This window comes from Syzygium oleosum, unplaced genomic scaffold (assembly GCF_021117445.2).
Source record: "Syzygium oleosum isolate NSW1041296 unplaced genomic scaffold, Sole_v2.1 Sole_v2.04, whole genome shotgun sequence".
NCBI lineage: Eukaryota > Viridiplantae > Streptophyta > Magnoliopsida > Myrtales > Myrtaceae > Syzygium > Syzygium oleosum.
In genome coordinates this window covers 7,134,839-7,150,016 of record NW_026607488.1, presented here as the reverse complement: position 1 = coordinate 7,150,016, position 15,178 = coordinate 7,134,839, and the positions used below count along the sequence as shown (strand labels likewise).

At 42.0% G+C, this 15,178-nt stretch overlaps 1 long non-coding RNA gene across 1 annotated transcript; it reads right to left on the bottom strand.

Moving 5' to 3' along the window:
• Nucleotides 1–2,319, bottom strand: LOC130137933 (uncharacterized). Its single transcript, XR_008816374.1, has 2 exons — nucleotides 1,903–2,319; nucleotides 1–571 (listed from the first exon to the last, which is right to left on the bottom strand). It is a non-coding gene; the product is annotated as an uncharacterized LOC130137933 (long non-coding RNA).
• Between the last annotated feature and the right edge of the window lie 12,859 nt (nucleotides 2,320–15,178).

The following is a 15,178-nucleotide window of genomic DNA, read 5'->3' as shown; positions in this document are numbered from 1 at the left end:
TTTCTTAATTGTACTTTCCGGCCTTGGATTCCATCTCAAAAAACTGGCTTGCTCTGTAATTGCAAGTTCCAACATTTTGCTCGGGTTCGGCCAACTGGAGCTAAAAACAAACCCATTTCGTGCCCTCCAAATTGACCACAGGATGCTGGTGATTTCCTTGTGCGAGACCTGGTATGTGTTAGCTTCAAAGCATTTCAATAACCATTTGTCCAGCCGAGTGATGGGTATGTCTAAAGATTGCAACTTGATTTTTTCGTCAGCCCCTATCGAAACTATCCAGGGGCAAAGCAAGAGCGTGTGCTCAATTGTCTCCAGCACTTGGTGGCATAGAGGGCATAAGGGGTCTGGTAAGATCTTCTTCCTATAGGGTTTTCTCTAGTGGGTAGGGCATTTTGGCAAGCTCTCCAATGGAAGATGCGAATTTTAGGATGAGTGTTAGTTTCCATCCAAATTCACGTTCAGTGAATGACGTTTGGTCATGTCCAGCAACCATCCAGTAGCGATCAAGGCATTCAAGACCAAGACACGATCATTTTACAACAAACTAGCATGAAATCGATGTAATGTTTTCCTACAAAAGCATACGAGTTAGTGTGATCAAGATGAGAGCCAATTTGCATCAAATCATCATTAAATTGAGGTGGCGAAAGCACGAATAGCAGTCATGAATAAAAATCCAGCAAGTTTCGAGGCACAGCAATATGGTTACTTTGTTGAAAAATTATCACCGATTCAATATAACATTCTCATAAATCGTCGCCATACATGTTCGTATGATAAAAGTGGCGTCACAACAAGTCCAAATTGAATACCAATTAGTTAAGCCAGCAAGTCTAAATATCATTCCAGCATAATCAAACATGGCCATGGGCCTATTTCTTCAAAATGACATGTATTCTTCACACCCAATCGTTGCCCACTCATTGTATGAAAAGTACATGCAAGCATAACCAAATTAAGACCAAATTGGAGCTAAATTGACGCCAAAACAGTCACGACCAGCAAGGTACAAAGTTAATTCCAGAAGGTTCAAGTTCAGTAATGACCCTATTTAACAAGAATTATATGTATATCAATTGTTATGGGTGTCCACACTCATGTATATGCTCATAAAGCTTTAATGACAAACAACTAAAACCAAAACAGCCTTGGTTTCATGCAGAACCAAATCTTACCAGCCTGAGCGAGCAATATTGAAATGTTTTTGAAAGCGTAAAGTCAATACACTAATGAGGAGGCTTCTCTTATTAACACAATCAACCATGATTCCTAAAGTACATGTAAGCTCAAGCAACTCTAGGCAATCATCCTAAAGTACTTTATACAAAATGCAGAAGACAGGATCTCCCGGAATTCACTATCAGGATATATATATATATATTTACAGCAATGTGATCTGCACTCCAATGTATTAGTCCACAGGATCAGTTTATGCCTCATGAACGCACCAGCGACCATCAACAAGTATTTACAATTCAGCACATCCACATTTTTTAGCTAATTTCACAGAGTCAATCTTGTCGCCTTAGAACACCAGAAGGGGATCAAGACTGAGACCTTCGGGAATGGACTCAAATGTGAATATCAATTACATTTACTTAACCAATACAACTGATACGGTGAATCAATCAAGCAGACAGGATGATCACAATCAGATTCGAAGTCATGTCCATACTTAATACGACTCGGGCATTTCACCAAACACTTAATCAGCATTCCATCAAAAGGCACAATATAACAATGAGATAACAAGAATCACAACCCAATCAGTACAGATCATCAATCTTGAATCGAAGTCATTAACATAGTCTCGATCGCGAACAATTTTCACGCTAGCAACAACAAAGCCCTTGGATTCTATTTTACACGTGTACCGCTTAAAACAGAACAGAGGGCTTTCACCTTAGCTAGGAGCGATCATCGGTCACGGTCGGTTGTTCGACTAGCCAAAGGAGGCCCTGGATGCGTTGGCAACGATGATTGAAGCCAGTGAAGGAGAATCGAACGGGGTGGAGCACTTAGAGCACACTGATCGGATAACAGAGCAGAACTGAGAAAGTCCCATTCAATGAGATCTTTGACAATCCGAAGAGACCAGACATCAGTGAAAATATTAAAACAAAATTACAAAAGAATCGAAGGTAAAGCTCGGCAAAGAGGGAATATAGATCCTGAGACTGGAGTGTTGAGCTCCTGAGCAGATGGCGTCATCAGAATCAGAGATGGTTGAGGCATACGCTGGTGACACAAGCAAGAACATTTGAGAAATCAATACTACTGATTGAATTGCGCATGGAAATCAGAGAAGAAGAGGTGATTTAGCTTAGGGGTGTCTAGACCTGTCAAATGGGTGGGTCGGGTCGGGTTTGGATCGAGTCGGGTCATAAATGGTCCGACCCAAATTGACCCATTAACCCATTTATGACCCATTTATGCGTAATGCAATTTTCTTGACTCATACCCGACCCGACCAATACCCAATCCATATCCGATCAGACCCATATTGCTAAAACACTACCATATTTAATTAAATCTAGGAAAATTCATAGCCAAACTGAGATGAGAGTGCGAAATGAGTGAGCGCAATGTTGAATAAGGGCAAGAGAAATGAGTTGAGTTTAAATCAATTGTAAACTCATTTATGACCCATTTACGACCCATTTATGACCCATTTAATACTAATATTAGACTTCTACCCATTTATGACCTATTTACTAAATATAACTAACCCATTTACTAATATATTGGTTAAAATATGGGTTTATGACCCATTTTGACAGGTATAGGGGTGTCAATGGGTCGGGTCGGATCGGGTTTTCATGATACCCGACCCGACCCGAATATTAAACATGTGTGTTCGACCCGACCCGAGACAAGACCCGAACAAGATAAAGCCATACGATCGGGCTGGGTCGGGTCGGGTCGGGTCAGGTCGGGCCATGCCGGGTTTTGTGTTTTAAACAATGAATTCAGAGATAGAGATAGAGAGAGAGACGCGATTGTTGCGGATCCCGAATTCATCATCTTCCTCGCAGAAAGGCTAGGGCTTTCTCCCACACACCACTATCCTCGTCTCGTTCATGGAGTGCCCTCGTTGATTCGCCACGGTCACCGACTGTGAAGTTCCCATTGAACCAGGTCCACCCACTTCTCTCTCTCTAATCTCTCTCTGGGTATCGTTGCTGAAGTTCCACTCCTTGAGCTTCCGCGGCGTCTACATCGTTTGGAAGAGGGTCTGTTTCCGTTTCTCCCCTCGGCGGGACCACGAACCCAACGCCGACGCCGTAGATGCCACCTTCGCCAAGCCGGGGCTGCTGCTTTTGGGTGCCGTTCCTCTGCTCCTCCTCCTCCAATGAAGAGGACCTGCCACCATAGCCCCGCCCCCTCCTTTGCCACCGTAAGCCCTGCTCGTGTTCCCCCGCCGCTGCGGCCGCTCCCCTGCACCGCGGCGCCACCGGGACCTGTCATGTCGACGGCCTTGGTGCGGTTGCCGTCGGACTCGATCAGAAACTCGACGGTCTCGCCCTTGGCGAGGCTGCGGAAGCGCTCGAACCGGATGGAGGACAAAAATAACAGAACGAGAGAGATGTGGAAGAGGGATCTTTTAGGGTTTCATTCTTTGGGTTATTGTTTGGGTTGGCTTATTGTTTGAGTCGTGTTTGGGTACCCAAGCCCAATAGATCCAAACAATACCCAATTCCTTTTATTGTTACCCAAACAAGCTGAGGCCCAACCCGACCCAATACGAAAATTTCGTGTTTGGGTCGGGTCGGGTCGGGTCGGTTCATGTTTGAGTGGGCTTTTTTGACACCCCTAGCTCCCATGCCATTGCAGTAATCGAAGAACTGAACGGGTGTAGGTGCGTTCGTCAGAACAGAGCCGAGAAACGTCGAATCCGCCAGAATGAAGAGAGGCTGAACAATCAGAACAGGTTGCTAGGGCAAGGGCAAGCGCAAATGAATTCTGATCTTGATTGGGCTAATGGATTGAGTTCGTGTGACCTGGGTCGGTGGGCCGCCCGAACCAAGCTAATTGGATCAGGCCCTTTCCATCGTGACCCAATTGGACCCTTCGACTATTTTCCTTTTCTTTCTCTTCTTCTTTTCTTCTTTTCTGTTTTCTTGTTTGTTATTATGTATATTTTTTTTACACAAAATACATTTGATATGTCCACAAAGATTGAGGTCTCAACAAGATGCGGGATCTTTCAAAGTGGGTCATGACTGAAAACCTGCATCATGTGTCGACCTTTAGATTTTTGGACAGAAGGTTAGCGGGTGAAGATTTTGGGCTAGAGTGATTAGTTGGTGATATTTTTTTTTATATTCACACATGAACCGGGCTTTGCCAGCGCCGGTCGCCGATCACCTCCTCTGGCGAGTCCAACGCCGAAACGGCGCCGATTTGGGTGTTTTTCATTAAGGCATTTTCACAAACACCTGATGGGCATGGTTCGGTGTTAAACGTTCTAGACACCGCCGGTTTGTGATCGTCTCCAGCGACCTTCCGGTGAATATTTTGCCATTTCGATTGCACCATTGTTATGTCTATGTATTCTATTCTCAATCTAGCCTATTCGGAACACCGGCGGATGTTCGCCGGCCGGCGAAAAACCGACCAAAAAAACGAACCTAGCACTATTCTATACTAGCATTCCTGGCTTTCAGACCATCACACAGAACGTCCTAGCCATTTCTAGCGTTCATTCATCATTGAAAACATTCACAAGGAATCAGAGACGCTAACTTACTCAACCATAGATCATCGGTAATGCTCCAGCGAGTGGAAAATGCTCCGGCGAGATTCAACCAATGATGACCGATTTGGTTTTGTTGATTCAATGACACAAAATGCAAGCAAACAACAAAATATGCTCAGAAACGTACTATAAACCTCTAGAAAATCAAAATCTCCAAGAAAATCGCATGAATATGCACTTTAAGGTGAAAATGGTTTTCTGGAATTTAAAAAAAAAATGATCACGAGCGATGTTTACCTTCTTCGTTTGATGATCAGGATAAATTGTCAAACTGATCCTCGTCTATTGAGTTGCTCCTTGCCACTTGAACTTTCACCTGGTGGTCTTGGTCTCGCCGGAAGAGCTCCGAGTGCGCCGGATGAGCTTGATTTTCAGAGGTTCACGGTCAGCTTCCGTTCTGGTTTGCCTAAGGAGGAGATCCTCCCTAGACGGTCAATTTGCCTGCGCCATTCAATCGACCAGCGCCGATCACTTGACCTGGGGATCTCCACTCCTCTCTCTCTCTCTAGATTTTAGGCTTTTTCCTCTCTGGTTCTCTCTCTCTCTCTTCGGCAATTCGTCGAGCATCTTCTTTGCAATCTTCCAGTTTTTTTTAGTTTTTCCTTGATCAAAAATCACGCCCAAAGATCGTTAGAATCGATTTCTGATCGGTTATAACTGATATTCGACAACAGCCGGAGATTCTCTGGCTGTCGTTCAGGTCAAACACGTGTTTATTTGACCAGAAATGATCGACTAAGCCATGGGCTTGAAATGATTTTTCTGGGTTTTTGCATGTTCTGGGACGAACCGGGTAGGGAAGATGAACAACCCGGGTCGGGTCGGGTTGACCCGATCGACCTGGCAGACCCGGGTTGATCTAAATTCGCAAATTAAACTCAATTTTGACCCAATTTTCAAAATTAAACCCCAAAATTGAATTCCCCATCATATTCCGAACCAAAATATATGATTTTCTCTAATTTTTGTTATAATTGTGTCCAAGATTTTCACATTTTTGTATTCGGGTTAATAGGGTTTTGTTTAATTTGATGTCCTAATGACCTGATTAGGCAAAATTGATGCCAAAATTGAATTACCCACATCTGATTAACCCTAGAAATGATGGTCTCATGTTTCGACAATTTCATATTGGGCACGATTCCCAATTTGGGTTCAAAATTCTTAATTTTCAATTGAATTTTGGGGATTTTTTTATGTCAAATTGTGCAATTGGACCGACCATTATGTAATTCAAGGTCCTGGAATCATTTGTTGTGAAGACACTATGACTTAAAAATGACTAGAAAAAATTTAATTGCATTTTTGGTTCAATTCAAGTTTAATTTTGCCCAATTCTTAAAAAAACACATACCCGATTGAGATTTTTCAAAATTGATGATGTATTCATGAAATTGGATTTAAAATAAGACTAATGAATATTTTAATGGAATTTTTTGATTCCATTTACTATTTTTCTTGATTTTCTCACCTATTTTGACTAAAAGAAATTAAGGAAAAATGCAGGAAAATGCTAAAAAAATTATTTTTTGGTTTAGAAATAGGTTTCTAGGCTTGGCCAAGATTCCTAGTCCTAATTTTAAGATTTTCGAAAATATGAAAAAAAATGAGCTAAAAATTAAGTGTCAACAGCTGCCCCTCTTTGAGATTGAGCTCATTAAAGGTTGATCTCAAAGACAAGGTGACACCTAAATTTTTAGTCGACTCACTGAATAAGATAAGATGAAAATTTCATAACAACTGATTAGGGATCTTGCTTTTGAAATTCGTGATTTAATCCAACGGTTCTCTTTTCAGAACATATTTTGAAAGGTTCTTAATGATTGAGGGAGAGAAGCTTACCTGTTTGTGAGCTGTCTCTTTATTGCTTATCCAAGGGCATGAATTGATAGTGATGATGATTATGATGGTTATTCGGATTTCGTGGTTTAAGGACGAATCCACGAACCATGAACACCTGAGGCTCTTCGCCTGAGGATTTGGAAATTTGCCTAATGGTTCCTCACCAGTAGGACTTTGAATTTGCCTAGGGGCTCCTCGCCTAAGGATTTGGAAATTTGCCTAATGGTTCCTCACCAGTAGGACTTTGAATTTGCCTAGGGGCTCATCGCTTGTAGGACTTTGGATTTGCCTAGTGGTTCCTCACTAGTAGGACTTGAATTTGCCTAGGGGCTTCTCGCCTTAGGACTTTGAATTTGCCTAGTGGTTCCTCACCAGTAGGACTTTGAATTTGCCTAGGGGCTCCTCACCTGTAGGACTTGAATTTTTCTAGGGGCTCATCGCATGTAGGACTTTGAATTTGCCTAGTGTTTCCTCACCAGTAGGACTTTGAATTTGCCTAGGAGCTCCTCTCCTGTAGGACTTTGGATTTGCCTAGTGTTTCCTCATCAGTAGGACTTGAATTTGCCTAGGGGCTCCTCGCCTGTAGGACTTGAATTTGCCTAGGGGCTCCACGCCTGTAGGACTTTAAATTTGCTTAAGGGCTCCTCGCCTGTAGGACTTTGAATTTACCTAGTGGTTCCTCACCAGTAGGACTTGAATTTGCCTAGTGGTTTCTCACCAGTAGGACTTTGAATTTGCCTAGAGGCTCCTCGCCAATAGGACTTGAATTTGCCTAGAGGCTCCTCTCCCGTATGACTTTGAATTTGCCTAGGGACTCTTCGCCTGTAGGACTTTGAATTTGCCTAGTGGTTCCTCACCAGTAGGACATTGAATTTGCATAGGGGCTCCTCGCTTATAGAACTTTGGATTTACCTATTGGTTCTTCACCATTAGGACTTGAATTTGTCTAGGGGCTCCTCACCTATAGGACTTGAATTTGCCTAGGGGCTCCTCGCCTGTAGGACTTTGAATTTGCCTAGGGGCTCCTCGCTTGTAGGACTTTGAATTTACCTAGTGGTTCCTCACCAGTAGGACTTTGAATTTGCCTAGGGGCTCCTCGCCTGTAGAATTTGAATTTGCCTAGGGGCTCCTCGCCTGTAGGACTTTGAATTTGCCTAGGGGCTCCTCGCCTGTTAGACTTGAATTTGCGTAGTGGTTCCTCACCAGTAGAACTTTGAATTTGCCTAGGGGCACCTCGCCTGTAGGACTTTGAATTTGCCTAGGGGCTCCTCGCCTATAGGACTTTGAATTTGCCTAGGAGCTTTTCGCCTGTAGGATTTTGGATTTGCCTAGTGGTTCCTCACTAGTAGGATTTTGAATTTGCTTAGAGGCTCATCGCCTGTAGGACTTTGGGAAGACTTCAAACAATAAATGACTTAATCATGAGTTATGTGACTTTGAGGTTTCACTAACCTTTGTATGGTTTTCTTTAGTTGACTAAAAACTATTTTGAAAAGTAGTTTTGAAATTAATCAAAACTGTTTGAAATGTGGTTTTTTTTCTTAGCTTACCACAAACTGTTTGAAAACTTGGTTTTAAGTTGATCAAAAACTTTTGAAACCTGATTTTGAAATATGCATTCTTTGTATTAAATGCATTTCAGGCAATTAAATTTCCTTTTCGAGAAATTATTTGAACAAAATGCTTTGCAATCTTTCAAGAAATGCTTGAAATGATCGTTTGGAAGACCTTCATTAGAAATGATTTGTTTCAATCTATGAATTTGGTCTTTTCTTCATTTGATTGAAAGGGAACTTGTCTGATATCCCTCAATTTTTTTATCTCTCTTAACCAATCCTTAGGTGTTCGGAGATATTCGTAATGTATACAATCCAATTGATCCGATAAGGTCTTTCGGAGGACTGTAATGTTGGCTTGGTCAATTGCTATTCAAAGGATAGGCATTCTGAGGCCAAGAAAAAGGATTTCATCATATCTGACTTCGAGTCTACAAGTTAAGAACCTCGAGGACAAGACAAGATATTATTGTATACACTTCTTTGAGTGATGGCTTCATGTCATAAAGTCATGTTTCTTCTCTCATTATCCCAATCTGAAGAGTCTTTGGGGAGAGGTTGTATTGTTGGTATTGGGTAGGCTCAAAAGGCTCATTTGTTTGAATTCAGGGTTTTGATGATCTTCTTGGTATCACCACTTTTTCTTTTCTTCTTTTTTCACTAGAAAAATTTTCCTCTATGAACATTAGAGTCCTCTAAACGTTCATCACAATCTCTTTTCTTTTGCTCATTCTCACTTATCGTGATTTATGATCTCTCATGATCTTGACTTTGTTTTGTCATGACTTTTTTGTCGTTTTGAGCTTTCTTTTGCACTCTCTTTTCTTTCTCATTTTTCTTGGGCATTTGACCTTGCTTTTACCAGGCACACTGCTTTTTTCATGCCTCAGACTCTTTTGCCTTTGATCTTTTTGAATTCTAATGACTTTATGTTCTACCCTTTTGTTTCCTATCTATTAAAGTGGATCATATGCTCATGCTCCAGTGTGAAGAGATAATCACCAATTTGGGATTCTGAAATGAATATTCAGGCTCAATTGGGTTTTGCCAAAGGTAATGTGTTTGGGTATAAGAAATGAAATGCTCTTCTTCCTCTTAGGATGTCTTGAGCTTCCATATGACTTTATCTGACTTTATCTGAAGTTATCACAGAAAGATTGATGCAAGAGCATGCAATAAAATCTTTCTTGATCCTATTTTCCATAGCTATCAATCCACAAACCTCTTGATTTGCCCCAATGTGGGGTGATTCTTAACAGGGTTATTTTGAAAAAAAACTTCTCCACTGTTTTGGCTCAAATTTTGGTTTGCAAGGGATAAGCATGTGTTTGAGATAGTGAAATGATTGCTTTTCATCATTTCAATCCATGTAATCATTGCGAATATCCCCTATTTCCTTCGGATGAGTTTTTCTCACTCACTTCTCCATTTTAACTTTGAGTGTATAAGGGACGTGTGTGGATATGGCTTGCCTTTCATCATTTGAAGGTCTTTCCATTCGATTTGATCTCAACTTTTTCTATGAAATTTTTCAAAGCCTTTTGTCAAATTATCCCTTTTAGGGAATTTTGATGCTTAGTGCATTTTCAAAGGAAGCGTGTTTCAAAATATTTCTAAGGTATTTTCCTTTTTAAAACAATATGTTTTATTTTGTTCAATTTAGTGTCATTCCACTTGGGAAAAAAGAAGTTCGTTTTTTTCTCTTAAGAATGCAACTTCTTTAACACATGCTCTCATGATTTAAGGATACATGTCTGATCAATTTATTAAGATCCCTCTTGTTTGCATGTTTTTGCTTTGGTTCCACTGGGGATTCTTCTTTTGTTGCTCTCTTTTCTTTGTTTTCCTAGGGATGATAAAAAGGAAAACACATTAGAGGATATCAATGGAAAATAGAATTGAAAGTGACACTTCCCTCTACTATTTGATAACTCCATTGGGAATTCTGAAATCATCAACTGATTTGAATTCTTTTTGCTTTCTTCTGCAAAACAGATAAACATGTTTATGAAATGCATGGTATGTGTAACATCCTAAATTTCGATCAATTTTCGGGACCAATAAAGTAGATATTATTTCTCATTTCATTTTGTTAAGTCTCGCCCGGACTTGATCAATCGCGGGATACTAACCCAATGGGAATGGCTAGATAGGAAAAACGGTACGTGGACCGAGGACCCGATCGCGAATTGGGCACAGATTTCGAGTAACGCCGAGGAAATATTTTGGGCCAATGTGGACCGATCTTAGGAAGGTGATGGATTCGATTTAGCCAACGACGTACGATCGGATCGCGGGTGATTCCGCACGACCGAAAGTACGCGTGGCGAACGAATCCCGAATTTAATCCGAACGATCGTGACCTCCGGCACTAGTGATAATTCCTCGCATTCTCCCGAAAATCGAGGCCATCACAACTTGGACAACCCTAGGTCGATACGCGTAACCCCTAAACAGCCGCCCGTTAGTGAGAGGCCCTAAAATTTTGAAATAAGCAAATTTGATCGCGAAATTGGACCCGAACTTCGATGTCGAAATTTCGTGGACGTTTGCGACTATTTTTCGAGGCCGATGCCATTTTAGGGTGGCCACGCATGTTTGGAGTATGTACGGTTGAAAAATGGAATTTCGACCCAGAAGTGAAAAATTACTATTTTGCCCCTCGGGATGTTGAAGCCGATTTTCGAGGGCGTAAGTGACCATTTTGAGTGGCCGACACCATTTTTGAGTGGCCACGTATATTTGGGGTTGATACGGTCGAAAAATGGAATTTCGACCCGTGACTGAAAAATTACCGAAATGCCCCTATGCCCTAATTTCCCTATTCCGAATTTTGGGCTTAAATTGAGGTGAAATTAAGGAAATTAGTTGTTTAATTTATAAGCCGAATTATTGAGGCCAAAGGACCTAAATGCCCTTGAATTATTGGATGAGGAAGATTATAGGCCCTTGGATGAGGGGTAATATGGTCCCAACCCTTGGATTGTTGACACTTGGATCCAACTCACCCACCTTTGACCACTTTTGACCCCATCATCTCTCTCCTCTGGCCAATCTCTCCCGTTCGTCCCCTCTCCCGTCCGTCTCTCTCTCTCGACATTTCCTCCTTCGGCCGATCATCACCGCCGGAGCCACGCCGGCGCCGACCGACGCTCGCCGCCGTCGTCCAGCAATGCCGCCGTGTTCCGTCATCACCACCCTCACCCCTAGCCTCACCGTCCTTCCCCTGTTTTGGCCGTGAGGACGCCGGCCCAAGCCACCACCGTCCGTACCGTCGGAACGCCGCCGCCGATCTTGCCGTCCACTGGCGATTGGCCGCCCGTTCCCGTCGACCCGATTTAGATTAGGCAAGTATTTAACCCCTAAGCTTTAATTAGTCTAAAATGTGTTTCTAGATAGGTGGATTTAGAGCTCAATTAGATAGAAATTGGCTTGATTATGGGCTAATTGAGTACTAGATGATTATGTGGTATAATTAGGGCTTAATAGGCTTATTTGGTTGTGGTATAATGCCCAAATGTGGACTGTTTGGTGACTGTTCACCCTAGAACCGAATTTGGATTAATTTGCCTAAGTTGAGGTTAATGGGATCCTTATTATAGTTGTTTAAATTGGATGATTCAATGGCTAATTGGGACTTAATTGGACTTAATTGTGTGATGCCATGTCATAGGGCCAATGGATGAGATTGATTGGTTAATGGCGGACTCTAAGTATGTGGATTCGTATTGTGTTTAATACGTAAATTGAGTGCCATTATGCATGGTTTCGCATATTGCATTTTGATGTGGGCTTGATTTATGAGTGCGAAAATGTACGTACTTGATCGGAATATTTGTGGCCTTCGGGTTGTGGCCTACGGGTCGATTTATATTTGTGACCTTCAGGTCGTGGCCTACGGGTCGATTTATATTGTGGCCTTCGGGTCGTGGCCTACGGGTCGGATTATAATGTGGGCTTACGGGTCGGTTTGTAACTGGAAATGAGTTGCATATCGGAGTGCATTGCATGAGCATGCGTATGGCGTGCGCGTGACCAGTGTGTACGCGTATGTGCCGTGAACATTATCTTAAATGCCTAACCTGCAAGGTCATTGTATGAGTGATTTGGGCTGTGGGCCTAGGTCAATTATTGTGATGTTTTATGGTACACTGTTATGTGTGCTTTTAATCGCCTGTCAGGAGATGCATGTTAGTCTAGTTTAGGCTTAGGGATTTTAACTTGCTGAGATTCGTCTCACGGTTGTTGGAAACCGATATTTCAGACCCCCGGCGGTGAGGATGGCAGAGCTGCTTGTGCATTTTGGGATTCCCCACTTCATCGAGAAGACTTTTTCCGTACATCCCGTAGGGGACGGGAATATGTATATTAGATACTATACGCTAGTATGGGTAGATATTGGGGAGTTAGAATCTACAATTCATGAGTATGTTATGTGGCGTTATAGAATGTTTAATGGGGAAGAGATAGGACCCCTCCGATCTTTTGATATCCTGTTTAACGGGAAGGGAGAGATAGATCCCCAGTGCCCCAATGGAGACATAGTAGACCCCAGCACCTCAGACGATGAGAGCATGAGCTCCGATGGCGTTCCTGTGGAGTACGAAGTCGATGAGGTCGAGCCGATGGATATGGGGCCGGATGATGATGAGTTGGAGCAGCCGATGGAGGAGGATCCAGAACCCGAGACGATGGACGCAGAGGACGAGCTCGAGGAGGCTGAGTCCGAGTTAAACTCGTTGGATTCTGATGAGGAGCTGCCAGACAGTTCTTCTTCGTCAGAGTCTTCTGATTCTGACCCGGACTGGGTCCCCTAGGTTGACCTTGGCCTTAGATAGAACGGCTATAACTTTTTGACTGAAGCCGTTTTAGCTCAGTAACCTTTGGCCACTAACCCTTTTTGACCTTAGTGGCCGTTGTTTGTTTTTAGTGGTAGCTTGTACTCCCCGTAAATGGATATTGTATCTACTTTTAATAGTAATGAAATGTATATGTTCTTAATCATATCGATTTCTCGTGTTGTGCTATCCTTAGTTATCTTGTTTTTTTGTACGGGTGTATATATATTTATATACGTCGTTTTCGCATGTGTATTGTTTCTCTGAGATTTGGGTATTGGGTCGGCGACGTGTCCTGGGACGTCGCAACAAATTCGACCTACATAGGGATGCTCGCGTTTCGTGAGGTACGGGGCGTGACAGTATGCATGATATGCATATGTTCTAAAGTGACCCGAATCTTTTCTTGAATGTTCGTCTTCATTTCATGGATAGAAAATCTTGATAGCATCTGCATTTACAGGATAGGCCAGTTCTATTCCTGCCATATCTACAAGAATCAATGCTCCTCCAGGAAGAACTTTCTTGATAATGTATGGACCCTCATAATTCGGAGTGAATTTACTGCAAGGATCTGAATTGCTAAAGATGACTTTCTTCACTACTAAATCCTCTGTTTTGAAATTCCTCGGTTTCACCTTTCGATTAAAGGATTTAGCCACTCGTCTTTGATAGGCTTGTCCATGGCATATAGCTCTTAGTCTCTTTTCATCGATCATGTTGAGTTGTTTATATCTTTGTTGGATCCACTCAGCTTCTGAAAGCTTTAACTGGGATAGTATTCTTAATGAAGGAATTTCTACTTCAACAGGTAGCACTGCTTCCATTCCATAAATCAAGGAAAATGGGGTTGCTCCAGTTGATGTTCGAATTGAAGTTCGGTATGCTATCAGAGCATACGGCAACCTTTCGTGCCAATCACGATAATTTTCGGCTGTCATGGCCAGTATCTTCTTGATATTCTTATTTGCCGCTTCAACTGCTCCATTCATTTATGGACGATATGGAGATGAGGTTAGATGTCGGATATGGAAGTGTTCGAGTAAATCATCTATGATCCTGTTGTTTAAATTTAAGCCATTATCCGTAATTATTGCTTCTGAAACTCCATACCTAGCAATGATGTCCCGCCTGATGAATCTTGCAACATTCTTGGCAGTAACATTTGTGTAGGAGTTTGCTTCAATCCATTTAGTGAAATAGTCAATGGCAACCAGGATGAACTGGTGCCCATTTGAGGCCTTGGCGGTGCATTGATTTTGTCTCCATAAACTTGACATTGATGGCAACATCTCACGTGTTGGATGCAATCTGATTCCATTGTCATCCAATAATATCCCAATCTCATAATCTTTCGGGTTAGAAGATGTCCATTCATGTGTGGTCCACATTCACCTTCGTAAATTTCTTTCATGATCTGTTCAGCTTCTGTAGCATCCACACATCTTAACAGCGTTGAATCAAATGATTTCTTGTAGAGGGTTTGACCACTGAGGAAGAATTTGTTGGCTATCTTCCTTATAAACTTCCTATCACCCGGTTGGCTTTCTTCAGGAAATTCTCTTGATTTAAGATATCTTTTAATGTCATGATACCATGGTTCATTGTCGAACTCTGCTTGAACCATCATGCAATGAGCTGGTTGTTCGAGAATATTGATTTTCAATGGTTTTATATCCATACCATCTTCAGCCTGTAGTAAGGATGACAAAGTTACAAGAGCATCTGCAAAATGATTTTGAGCTCTTGGGAGATAATCGAATATTACCTCTTCGAAACTTTCTATCATCTCTCCTAAATATCTGTGATAAGGAATTAGCTTGGCATCTCGAGTTTGCCATTCACCAGTTGTTTGCAATATGATGAGCATAGAATCTCCATATACTTGCAACCTTTTTACTTTCATTGAAAGGGCTAATTGTAAGCCGAAAATGCATGCTTCGTATTCAGCAACATTATTGGTGCATGGAAATATCAATTTCACAGATACCGGATAGTGTTGGTCTTCTGGGGAGATCAATACTGCTACAGTTCCTGATCCAGATAAGTTGGTTGCACCATCAAAATACATGGTCCATTTATTGTCGATCAGTGTCAATATGTGATCATCAAGTCGTTCTTCAAAACTGGCAATATTCTGCGAATTTTCTGCCAACATGTCTGCTATTACTCGTCCTTTGACT